The sequence below is a fragment of the Mirounga leonina genome, unplaced genomic scaffold (genome assembly GCF_011800145.1).
Source record: "Mirounga leonina isolate KUSES-001 unplaced genomic scaffold, KU_Mleo_1.0 Mir_83, whole genome shotgun sequence".
NCBI classification, from domain to species: Eukaryota; Metazoa; Chordata; class Mammalia; order Carnivora; family Phocidae; genus Mirounga; species Mirounga leonina.
Genome location: NW_023270826.1, coordinates 1,555,428 through 1,566,509, shown reverse-complemented (window position 1 = coordinate 1,566,509; position 11,082 = coordinate 1,555,428). Strand labels below are relative to the sequence as shown.

The window sequence follows — 11,082 nt, the reverse complement described above, 5'->3', positions numbered from 1 at the left end:
TACTGTTCCTCAGTCATCAGTAATGTAAAAGGAGAAAAATTCTCACAGACCCTGCGTTGGCTTAAATTCTCTTTAAAGACTGTAGCAGAGACTGCCAGTAATTCCCTTATATTTGTCCTCCCCATCTTCCTTTCATTTATTTTTGGGGGAGGGGAGGGCAGAGAGAGAATCTTAAGCAGGCTCCAAACCCAGGGCAAGCCTAACACAGGGCTCGATCTCACCACCCGGAGATCATGACCTGAGTCAAAATCAAGAGCAGGGTGTGCTGGGTGGCTCAGTCAGTTAAGCATCTGACTTTGGCTCAGGTCATGATCTCAGGGTCCTGGGATGGATCCCTGTTCAGCAGGGAGTCTGCTTCTCCCTCTCCCTCTGCCCCTCCCCCCACTTATTCTCTCTCTCTCTCTCTCTCTCTCTCTCTCTCTCTCTCTCTCTCTCCCACCCCCCAAATAAATAAATAAAATTTAAAAAAAAAATCAAGAGTCAGATGCTTAACCGACTAAGCCACCCAGGCACTCCCCCATCTTCCTTTTAGTTAATAAAACGCCTCAAATTTTACCTACAGCCTACATTTCCCAGCCTCCCTTACAACTCATTATGGTCCTAGCTTTGCGCAGTGGCAGTAACAGAGCCAATGAGGTTTCTCCGAGGCGCGATTATTGCTAATTGAAAACAACTCATTATGGTCCTATGACCACGTTCCAGCCTGTAAGCAGCGGAGAGAACACCCACAACTTCCAGACCATGTTCTCATAAGGAAGCTGCATACCCTTCCCTTCATTCTATACTCCTTCCCACAGGCTGGAAATCCAAAGAAGTGATAAATCGACTTCAAGCACGCCAGTGAAGGCCATGCTCCCGGACCTCACTGCGCACCGTGGGTTCCGTGGATGGGTAACATCGGCGTCACCTGGGCGCTTGCGCTAATGCAGAATCTCAGGCCCCCCCAGACCGAGGGAAGCCGATCCTTCATTTAAACAAGATCTGCCGGTGATTCACGTTCACATTAAATTTGAGAAGCGCCAATCTAAGAGAAGGTAAAGAAGCAAGCTAGAAGGAACTCGGGTCTCTGGATGAGACTACACTACTGGACCACCTATGCGCTCAGACATTGATGAGAGAGTAGACCTTCTACTTTTGTTTAAGCCACTTTTATGTGTACCCCTGTTTGATCCAGTATATGAACTGTATTAATACATACAAATATAAAACATGGTATAAATCCCCATCCTTATAGCCTTTTTAAAATACAGGTGTATTTGTGTTTTCCTGTGACTTTCTTCCATACCACCACCACCACTAAATCACATACACAGCAGTGGTTTTGGGGGGGGGGGCGGTTGTTTTTGTTTTTGTTTTTTTATTTGACACAGAGAGAGAGACAGCTAGAAAGGGAACACAAGCAGGGGGAGTGGAAGAGGGAGAAGCAGGCTTCCCGCAGAGCAGGGAGCCCAATGCAGGGCTCGATCCCAGGACCCCGGGATCATGACCTGAGCCGAAGGCAGACGCTTAACGACTGAGCCACCCAGGCGCCCCCAGCAGTGGTTTTATTGAGTCGTTGAGCTGATTCTGTGCTGGTCCACAGCCATAAAATGAAAGCAAATTTATAAATGAAATAAACACAAAACTGTAAAACCAATAAAAATCCAAATGAACAATTGTTTTAATACAATGGGATGCATGATGTTTTTCTGCTGGTACAAAATCACTCTTCACAACATGGCTGTGATCCTCCCACACAAATGCTTTTGAGGTTGGCAGGTCTGGGCTACCAGGGGATGGTGACGGCTCAAGTCTCTTATCACCTGCCTCCATTTTAAGCACAGTCAGCAATCCGTGGCATCAAGTATCACGGTGTGTATTTTACCTCACTTGGCCTAAATGCATCACTTAGATATTGAGTGGCCTCTGGTCTTTTCTCATTCACCCAGGAAAACTCAAGAAGCACAACTTAATGCAGTAATTTTATAAATGCAGTTGCAAACACAGTTTACAGCCTAAGATGGTCCCCTAAATCTACAGAAATAAAACTTATATTCACACACGAAAGCTGTACACAAGTGTCCAGGCTGACTCCACTGGTAACAGCCAAAAACAGGAAAGGACCCAAATATCCTTCCGCATGTGGTGTGTCATACAGTGGGATACTCCTCCAGAAGAAAAATAAACACAGGGCGCCCGGGTAGCTCAGTCATTGGGCGTCTGCCTTCGGCTCAGGTCATGATCCCGGGGTCCTGGGATCGAGCCCCGCATCGGGCTCCCTGCTCAGCAGGAAGCCTGCTTCTCCCTCTCCCACTCCCCCTGCTTGTGTTCCCTCTCTCGCTGTCTCTCTGTCAAATAAATAAAATCTTTAAAAAAAAAGAAAAAAGAAAAAAACATAGATACATACAACAACTTGAGTGGATTGCAAAAGCATTATGCTAAGTGAAAAAAGCCAATCTCAAAAGTTTAATACCATATGATTCCATTTATATAACATTTTTGAAATGACAAAGTTATAGTGATAAAGAACAGATCAGCAGGTTGTCGGGTTAGGATAGGGGGAGGGCATGACTATAAAGGGGTAACATCACAGACTTTCTTTATGGTGATGAAATAGTTTGTACCCTGGATGTGTCCTTGTTTCCTCAAATCTACACGTGATAATATTTCATAGAATTATACACCCACATCCTCCCTCCCCCAAAAAATAGTGTACATAAAAGCTTGTAAAAATCTGAATGAAGTCTGTTATTGAGCTAATACCAATGTTAATTTCCTGGGTTGGTAATATAACATGTTCATCATTAGGGGAAGCTGAATAAAGGGCATATGGGAACCCACTCTACTATTTTTGCCACTTCTTGTAAGTCTAATAGTATGTCAAAATCAATTTTTTAATCATAACCTAATAACAAAGAGTCCCAGACAAGACACCTTTGAGATTTTGCATTTTAGGATGACCCAGGCATGACAAGTCTCAAAGGAATACTCAGAGAAAGAAGCATTTAGAAAAGGAAAGAGAGGGAGGGAAGGAGGGAGGAATGGAGGGATGGAGGGAGGGATGGAGGGAGGGGAGGAAGGAAAGAAAAGAAAAGAAAAGTTCTTCTCCAAAGACAGCAAGGGAATCATCAGACTTCAAAAGGATTGGCTCACCAAATAAAAAACAAAGACTTAAGGGAAAAATATACAATATTACCAAGATTACAAGTTTACATTAGTCCCTGCATGGTAAGAAAGCAGCAACTCCCTCATGCATCTGTTACATTCACAAAGCTCCTGACATATCCCCAGCCAGCAACATAGCAAAAATCGGGGATAAAGCGGTTTTTGTTCAGGAGCCCAGGTTTTTGGGAAATAGTCCATGTTTTCTTATTTAGGGGACCACACCAGTCAGTGTGACTCTCTTATCTCTGATTTATCTCACGGTGCAAAGTTTGTTGCCTGTGTTTTTGGTTCTTGCTCTGGTTGGTGAAAAGTTTAGACTTACTGGAAGCAAAGAGGTTTTGCTTTTCTGCGGACAGTGTGATCTACCAAAAGCACCTGCACTTTAGCCTGTGGCATCCCAGCGCACCCCGGGGTGAGACTGGATTTTCCCCCACCACCTGCTGGGACCCCAATGGGCTGAAACTGTGCGTGCTGTCTCCCCTACACGATAGCACTTGAGAAATCACAAAGAATGCAGTCAGCAAACTACAGGGCTTGGTAGCTGTCCCAGGTCAAGTCTAGAGCAAATTATTGAATGAATGAATTGTGAGAACTTAGAAATTAACAAGACAGCTACCCCTCACTGGGTTCTGTGACAGGCACTGTTTAGGGCTGTCACCTTCTTCCCCACAACATAAGGTGGGAGGTACTCTCACTCTAAGTATTGGAGCTGGGATTTCAACCCAGGGAGCTCTGACACCAGATCTCTTAACCAGCATACTGTGCTCACATATACAAAAGGAGGCCGTAATTGCTGGGACCCAGCTGGGATTTACTAAGAATAGGCCATGCCAAATTGTATGAACTCTTTAAATGGAACTGCTAAATGAACAGATCTGAAAAATAGGATAAGCCTGATTTCAGCAAAGCGTTAACAAGATTTTTATTATTCAGGAGAATGATGGGTTCTTCAAGGTGGGCCACCAGGAACGGAGACAGTCACATATAGAGATGCTGTAGCAGGAATTGAAACTTCAGATGAAGGGCTGGAGTGCATGAATTTTCTATAGATCTTGAGTGTTTTTCCTTACACGTGAACCTAACCAGTGAAACTCTCCTTCACACCCAGTCCCCAGTTTTAGCCGCCATCCCCCATCCTGGTCTCTTACGGCGGGCCTGGAGCGCCTTGTGAGAATATTCCACTAGGGGGCAGCAGAGAGCAGCAGGCCTCTCCAGAATTAGACGCTGTCCCCTGGGACCAGCTCAGGCTTGCATCCTCAAGGGCACCCAGGCTGGACCCAAAACTCTCAGCGTGTGCAAAACACATGACTTCACACACTGACCCTTCTTAGCCCCACCTGCACCAGCTGGCACCACAGCTCCCAATCGGACTGCCTCGGCAAAGGGCAAGGAGGAAAGAAGAGGCCAGGAAAAGAAATTTCAGACTCACAGATTTGGGGGAGCCAAGGGCCTACTTTAATACAGCTTGTTTTTCACATCCTGAGGAGCTGCACCCTTTGCAGCTTTGCTTCATGTCCGTGACCAGAAGGGTATTAAATGCAGATTCACACAGATAACCGGATCATGAGAGGTTTGCTGAAAAGGACTCCTTTTGTCTCTCAGACCTGAAAACTCAGAGAGAAGCAGGGAGGATATTGGCCTGAAGGGGAGGCTTCCTTTCTATCTGCTCAAACGTTTGCTTTAAGGACTACTGGAAGATATGCTTTAAATACAGATTCCTGGGCCGCACCCCCTCTCCAAAGTGTCACAACTTTGAAAATCCTGAGTAGAAATTCATTAACTGTTGACACTTGAGTAGCCAGTGGTGAGTAAGTTGAAGTGACCCAAGCAATCCAGGTCACTGTTACATTGGTGAACAATATAAGGCCCAGAACGGGAGCTCTGACCTACCCCAGCCCAGGTCTGTGGGATGATCCCACTTTTTACAAGAAAACTTCCTATGACCAGGGAGTAAGCCCTCCCTTCAAACTCTACCACTGGGGTTCAGATTTCAGTCTGCCAAGAACACAGTTACTTGCTGTTACTAACTATATATATATTGTCTTGGGGCCTGAAAATGGCTGGGGAATACCCTGCATATAATCTAGCTAACTGCAGGACTCCTTCTTGTAGAGGAACATGACCCAAGCCAAGTGTGGGGCCCAGTGAAGAGGCATTAGCCATCGCCTCTTTTTTTTTTTTTTTTTGCCCATTATCTTTTTCTTTAATTTTTTTATTGTTATGTTAATCCCCATACATTACATCATTAGTTTCAGATGTAGTGTTCCATGATTCATTGTTTGTGCGTAACACCCAGTGCTCCATGCAGAACGTGCCCTCCTCAATACCCATCACCATAGCCATCGCCTCTTAACCCAACTCACTGTGCTTCACTTCCAAGAGCCAGTACCCATGAATCACTATATTGTAGGCCAGAAACTAATGTAACACTGTATGTTAACTATACTCTAATCAAAATTAAAAACTTAGTAAAAAAAAAAAAACTGGAGATCATCACCTAGATGATGTCCTTTAATATGACCCACAAATATCAAAGTATATTGCTACCAAACATATCAACTAATATATATATACTTATATATTTATATATATTTATATATTTATACTTTATACTACTCAGTGCTCATCAGATTTTATTTATAATTTTTGTACCAGGTGCTGTACAATGCTGATGTGCTGCTCAGACCCCCTTTTCCTCTGGCTCCACATCTAAAACTACTGCCTCTGGCAATTCACAGATTCTGGAAGCTAAAAGTAACCCCACAAGAGTGATTAGCCCAGTTCAGGAGACCAGTGAAAATTTGGCTGTTTTGGTTTTTTTTAATTTTTCAAGGGTAATTCAGTCCCTGTATTTAAAAAAAAAAAAATTCATGAACTAAAATCTCCAACATTCCTAATTTTCTGATATTAATCAAGACCCTCTATCAATCCATATCTTGACTAGAAGGAAATTAAGAATGAAAGTCAAAGTAAAGATGCTTTTTGCCTTAATCTCTCCACAGATATAATTTTAGACAATGCCCAGAAGTTCGTGAATCTCTCTAGTCCAATTTCTTTTTTTTTTTATTTTTTTAAAGATTTTATTTATTTATATGAGAGAGAAAGCACGCACAGAGGGAGAGTGAGAAGGAGGAGCAGACTCACCGCTGAGCAGGGAGCCCAATGTGGGGCTCGATCCCAGGACCCTGAGATCATGACCTGAGCCAAAGACAGACTTTTAACCAACTGTGCCACCCAGGTGCCCCTCTGGTCCAATTTCGTAGAAAGACTAGGCTCTAAGAAGTCCTCCTATGCCCAACTGACCAGAAGTCCAGAAGGATTCTCCCGACAGTTTTTCCCAATAACCTTCCCCTCATCATTGGTGCCAAGGGGAAATTGTCCCAGAGTATTCCAAATCACCTTTAAACAAAGGTGGCCATAGTCCCACTAGGTTTTCAACAACAGACACAGCCAAAGTGCCCCAACATTTAAAGTGAGGGCCTCCAGGGACACTGTTATGGGGACTCATGACTCCTCCCAGCACAAGGCTCCAGAGAGCTTCTGACACATGGAATGCATTTGGGGGAATATCTCTAAAAGCCTTACTTGCTGTTACTAACTATATATATATTGTCTTGGGGCCTGAAAATGGCTGGGGAATACCCTGCATATAATCTAGCTAACTGCAGGACTCCTTCTTGTAGAGGAACATGACCCAAGCCAAGGCTAATGCATGGCCTATGAGCATGCAAGAGCTGTGGTGGAAAAGCTTAAGATTCTTCAAAACAAACCATTTAAGGTCCTCAAAGTCCCCTCACTAAGAACCTTCTCTGATATAATTCTTGCCAACTACATTTCCCACTCATCCTATCTCTGTATCCAGTTAGTTCCCAAATGAATCATTTATATTGATTCTAGGGAGCATAACCTGATGACCCTCTCTCTCACTGACTAACAACCAAGTCCCCTCGAATATTTTCTTGGCTCCAGGCCCATGCCTGAGGGCCGAGTCCTGGCTGTACAGGGCTCCAGTAACAAGGACCAAGACCTCCTCAGCATCCAGTGGACTCCCTCATGAACATTCCCTTCCCTTCCTCAAATGGACTAGAGTAGGAAGCCCACAAATCTTGCTGATAAAATTCTGGCCCACTACACCTCATTTCAGCTCAGATTAATTAGCTCTGCCTAATTGATGGTAGTAACAAATCAGAAAGTATAGCATCACAAAATCTTTAGACCCAAAAGGAATTGGTTGCATTTTTTCCCCACCCTAAGAGTATTTTTGGAATCTACTCTAAATGCTTTAGAAATCCTGCAACATGGCAAAATGAGGAAGTAGATGCAAGTATCCTGATCTCCAACCAGGCTCCCACATCGCCTGCTTATTGCAGATCCAGGTTTGGGAAAATTATTTCTCTGGGTCCAGGATTTCTGGCCTTTCCCTTATCCTGCTTTCTGGCAGAGTAGTTGTGATAAAGAAAACATATTTATCATGTCACTTCCAGTTAACCAAAGTGGAATCACTTCTAAGATACTTGCAGGCACTTGATTCATTCATTCATTAATTGGTTCAACAAATATCTACATGCCAGGCTCTCTCCCAGGCTCTGAAGAGACACCAGAGAGTTAGCAGGCCCCTTCCCCCAACTTCACATCTACTGGAGGAATCTGGACAAATAAATGGGCAATAATAATACAGCAAAATAACCCAGTGATGAGGGAAGCCCAGAGACCACACAGGAAGGGGTCCATATTCAGGTCAGTGGGTCAAGGGTAAAAAGGAATCAACTGGGGAAGAAATATTCTGGAAATGGGGAAGAGCATGTGAAAGAGAACCAGAGAAGAAGACATGCTTTCATGGGAACCAGAATCGAGTCCCAAGGGGCTAGAACAGGTGAGAGGCCATAGAAACAAGGGTCAGATTGTGCTGTGAGTAGAAGACAAGTCTTTTTATCCCAAGGGGTTTTCAACACTCATTCATTCATTCTAGGGGCTGGACAGAAAAGAAAATAATAATAATAATAATAATTTCAGAGTGTGACGAACACTATCAAGGCAACAGAGCGGAGGACAGAGAAATTAGGGACAGGGAAGTGGCTGCTACAGGGCGCTGACATGATCCATGGGATCCCCACTTTACAAGTCTGGCCACAGGGACGCCTGGGTGGCTCAGTCGATTAAGTGTCTGCCTTCGGCTCAGGTCATGATCTCAGGTCCTGGGATCGAGCCTTTGTCTGGCTCTGCGCTCAGTGGGGAGCTGGCTTCTCCCTCTCCCTCTGCCCCTCCCCACTACTTGTGCTCTGTCTCTCTCCAAAATAAATAAATAAATTGGAAGGAAGGAAGGAAGGAAGGAAGGAAGGAAGGAAAGAATCTGACCACAGTGTGGAAAACCAACTGCAGGAAGACCAGTCAGGAGCCAATTACTCAATTCAGAGAGAAAAAAATCTGAATTATAAAGATGATTTCCCAATGGATCATTCCTCCAGGTATAACTGCACAAACAAAAGTGGAGAAAACATGCTCCAAACTCAATTTCCATCAAAATCTAAACATCTCAAGTAACAGAAGTTGTGGAAAGAACCCTGTGAGTGAATTTCAGGTATATCTTTAACAAGGGGGTTGGTATTTTTTATTATTTAAAATCAACTTTCCTTGGCTTATCTACATTATTTACATTGACTTTTTTTTTAAAGATTTTATTTATTCATTTGAGACACAGAGATATATATATAGAGAGAGAGAGAGAGCGCGCATGAGCAGGGAGAGAGGCAGAGGGAGAGGGAGAAGCAGGCTCCCCGCTGAGCAAGGAGCCCAATGCGGGGCTTGATCCCAGGACCCTGGGATCATGACCTGAGCCGAAGGCAGATGCTTAACCATCTGAGCCACCCAGGCGCCCCTACATTGACATTTTAAACAGAGTTGAGGGTGATTCTTTATCCCTTAAACTTACTTATAAGGCTGACAATTAAATTAGGGTTAAACAAAGGTCTTAACATTTCAACAAGCAAATTTTTTTGAGAATTAAAAGGAGTTAAACTTCTTTTCTGGAGCATTCTCCCGCCTGCCTATGACAAGATTATAGACAGTGAAAGCAGCATTGACTTTTCTCCATCCAGGCAACCTCACAGTGTTGCCCATCCCACCACCGGCTTTGATAAGTGCTGCCAAGAAAAAGAAACCCCTATAAAAGTAGTGAGCTCACAGACACAAGGAAGAGGAACAACATTCGCCACTTTATTGATCTCTGAGATTTGAGGGCAATGACATGTTTTCTCTTGTTGACAGCTAGGAAAACCACAAGTGGCAAAACCATTTTCATCTTGCACGCCAATTCCGAGTCCTGCACAGTGCAGGACTGCCCGAAGCATGGTGCTGGGCAAGGGTGGAGGGTTTGGTGAGGCAGCTCGGGGCTCCGGTAATGACAGCTGTGAACGTGGAGATAGTGCCACCCAGAAGCTAAGAATTTGCCTTGCGGGAGGCGAGCCCTGCACCAGTGGAATTAATCAGAATCATGTGGCAAGGACAATGACCAACAGTCAGGGCAGAACAGGAACAATCCTGGCAGCAAGGAATCTTATCCTAAAGCCTTTTCCAAGTCTGGAAGGCTAATTTTCTATTTTTAAGTGGATGGGGTTCCTGAATCCCAGCTAGGGAGAATCCCGCTGTTTTATCTATAAAATATGGAAGAATCTCACAGAGATCATGATTCGACAGACTGGAGCTGTGTGCTGAAGGTATGTGCCCTTCAGCACATGTATAACTCAGTTTTTAAAAACATAATTGATTAAAAATAATTCCCAGACTGATGCGGATGATCAGCCTACTTTGGAGCCAACACGGTTATGTATTTGTGTTCACAGTGGTGGTGTTCCCTCCATCTCCAATGTCCCCCCGGGGGCCTGGTACTAGTAAGCAACTAATAAAGAGTAGTGAAATAAACAAATGAATGCTCCACCGGGCAATTCTTTTAATGGTGAAAATAACCAGTAACATCTGCTCTTGCATTTTTTTCCAGGTTCAAATTCTTTCTTCTGAACAATGTGGTCCAAAGTCTTGGGGTCTCAAAATAGTCCAGAAGCCCTGAGCATGTTCGATATTCGTTTCTGAGAAAAACTGTTGTCTCCACCCATCTAACTGTTGTCTCTTGGCAATCTAAATCACAAAGTGGACGTGTTTGTCTGTCTGTTTTTGCCTCCCCCATCCATTCCCCCAGCTTTTGTCCCAGCTCCCCGGTTCTCCAGAGAGCCCACTCACTCTCAGTCCAAGGCTGCCTGATGAAGTTCGCTCCATGCTCAGCTCCGCAATTAATCTAGCACATTCTCTTAGCCACAATAATTTCCTCAGTGGAGGAGACGTTTGCTAGGCTCATGAGGAAAAAAGCCTCCTCTTATCCTCCATAAGACTGTCAAAAAGATGGGAACCTAAAGACTCCAGGGCCCATTACATGGAGCCTTGGGAGGAACCAACACACAAGAGCAGAGCCACGTGGGACATCCTGTGAGCATCGTGTGAGTCCTGACTCAAGCCTCACCTGAAGGAGCTTTACCTGTGGTCTTCTCAGTGACAAGAGCCAGCAAAGTCTTTTGTTTGTTTGTGTAAGCTAGTTTGTTTGAGGTTTAGGGTCGCTCACAGTAAGATTCCTGACTAGTTCATCTTCCACCCAGTGAATGAGAATGAGGACACAAGTATGACTTCTTCATCTTCACCAAAATGTGGATAAGCAGCATCAAAAGCACACGAAGCTGCTTTAATCCAAAATCATCAGCACTTGTGACACTCCTTGGAGAGTTCAACTTTGACATTATCCAGAAGTGCCTTTAGTTATCTAATGTGTGAGAAGCAGGAATTCTGAACAGTCCAAAGTGCAGTCTGTCCCCTATGTGAACTAAAGCGAACGCATCACAAACGCGGACTGAAATGGTTGAGAAACACTGATCTAAAGGACATTTTCATTGTCCT

General features: G+C 44.2%; 1 pseudogene; it reads left to right on the top strand.

The window, feature by feature from the left end:
* The first annotated feature begins 602 nt into the window (after positions 1-602).
* Positions 603-686, top strand: LOC118002852 (annotated as a pseudogene).
* The last annotated feature ends 10,396 nt before the right edge of the window (positions 687-11,082 follow it).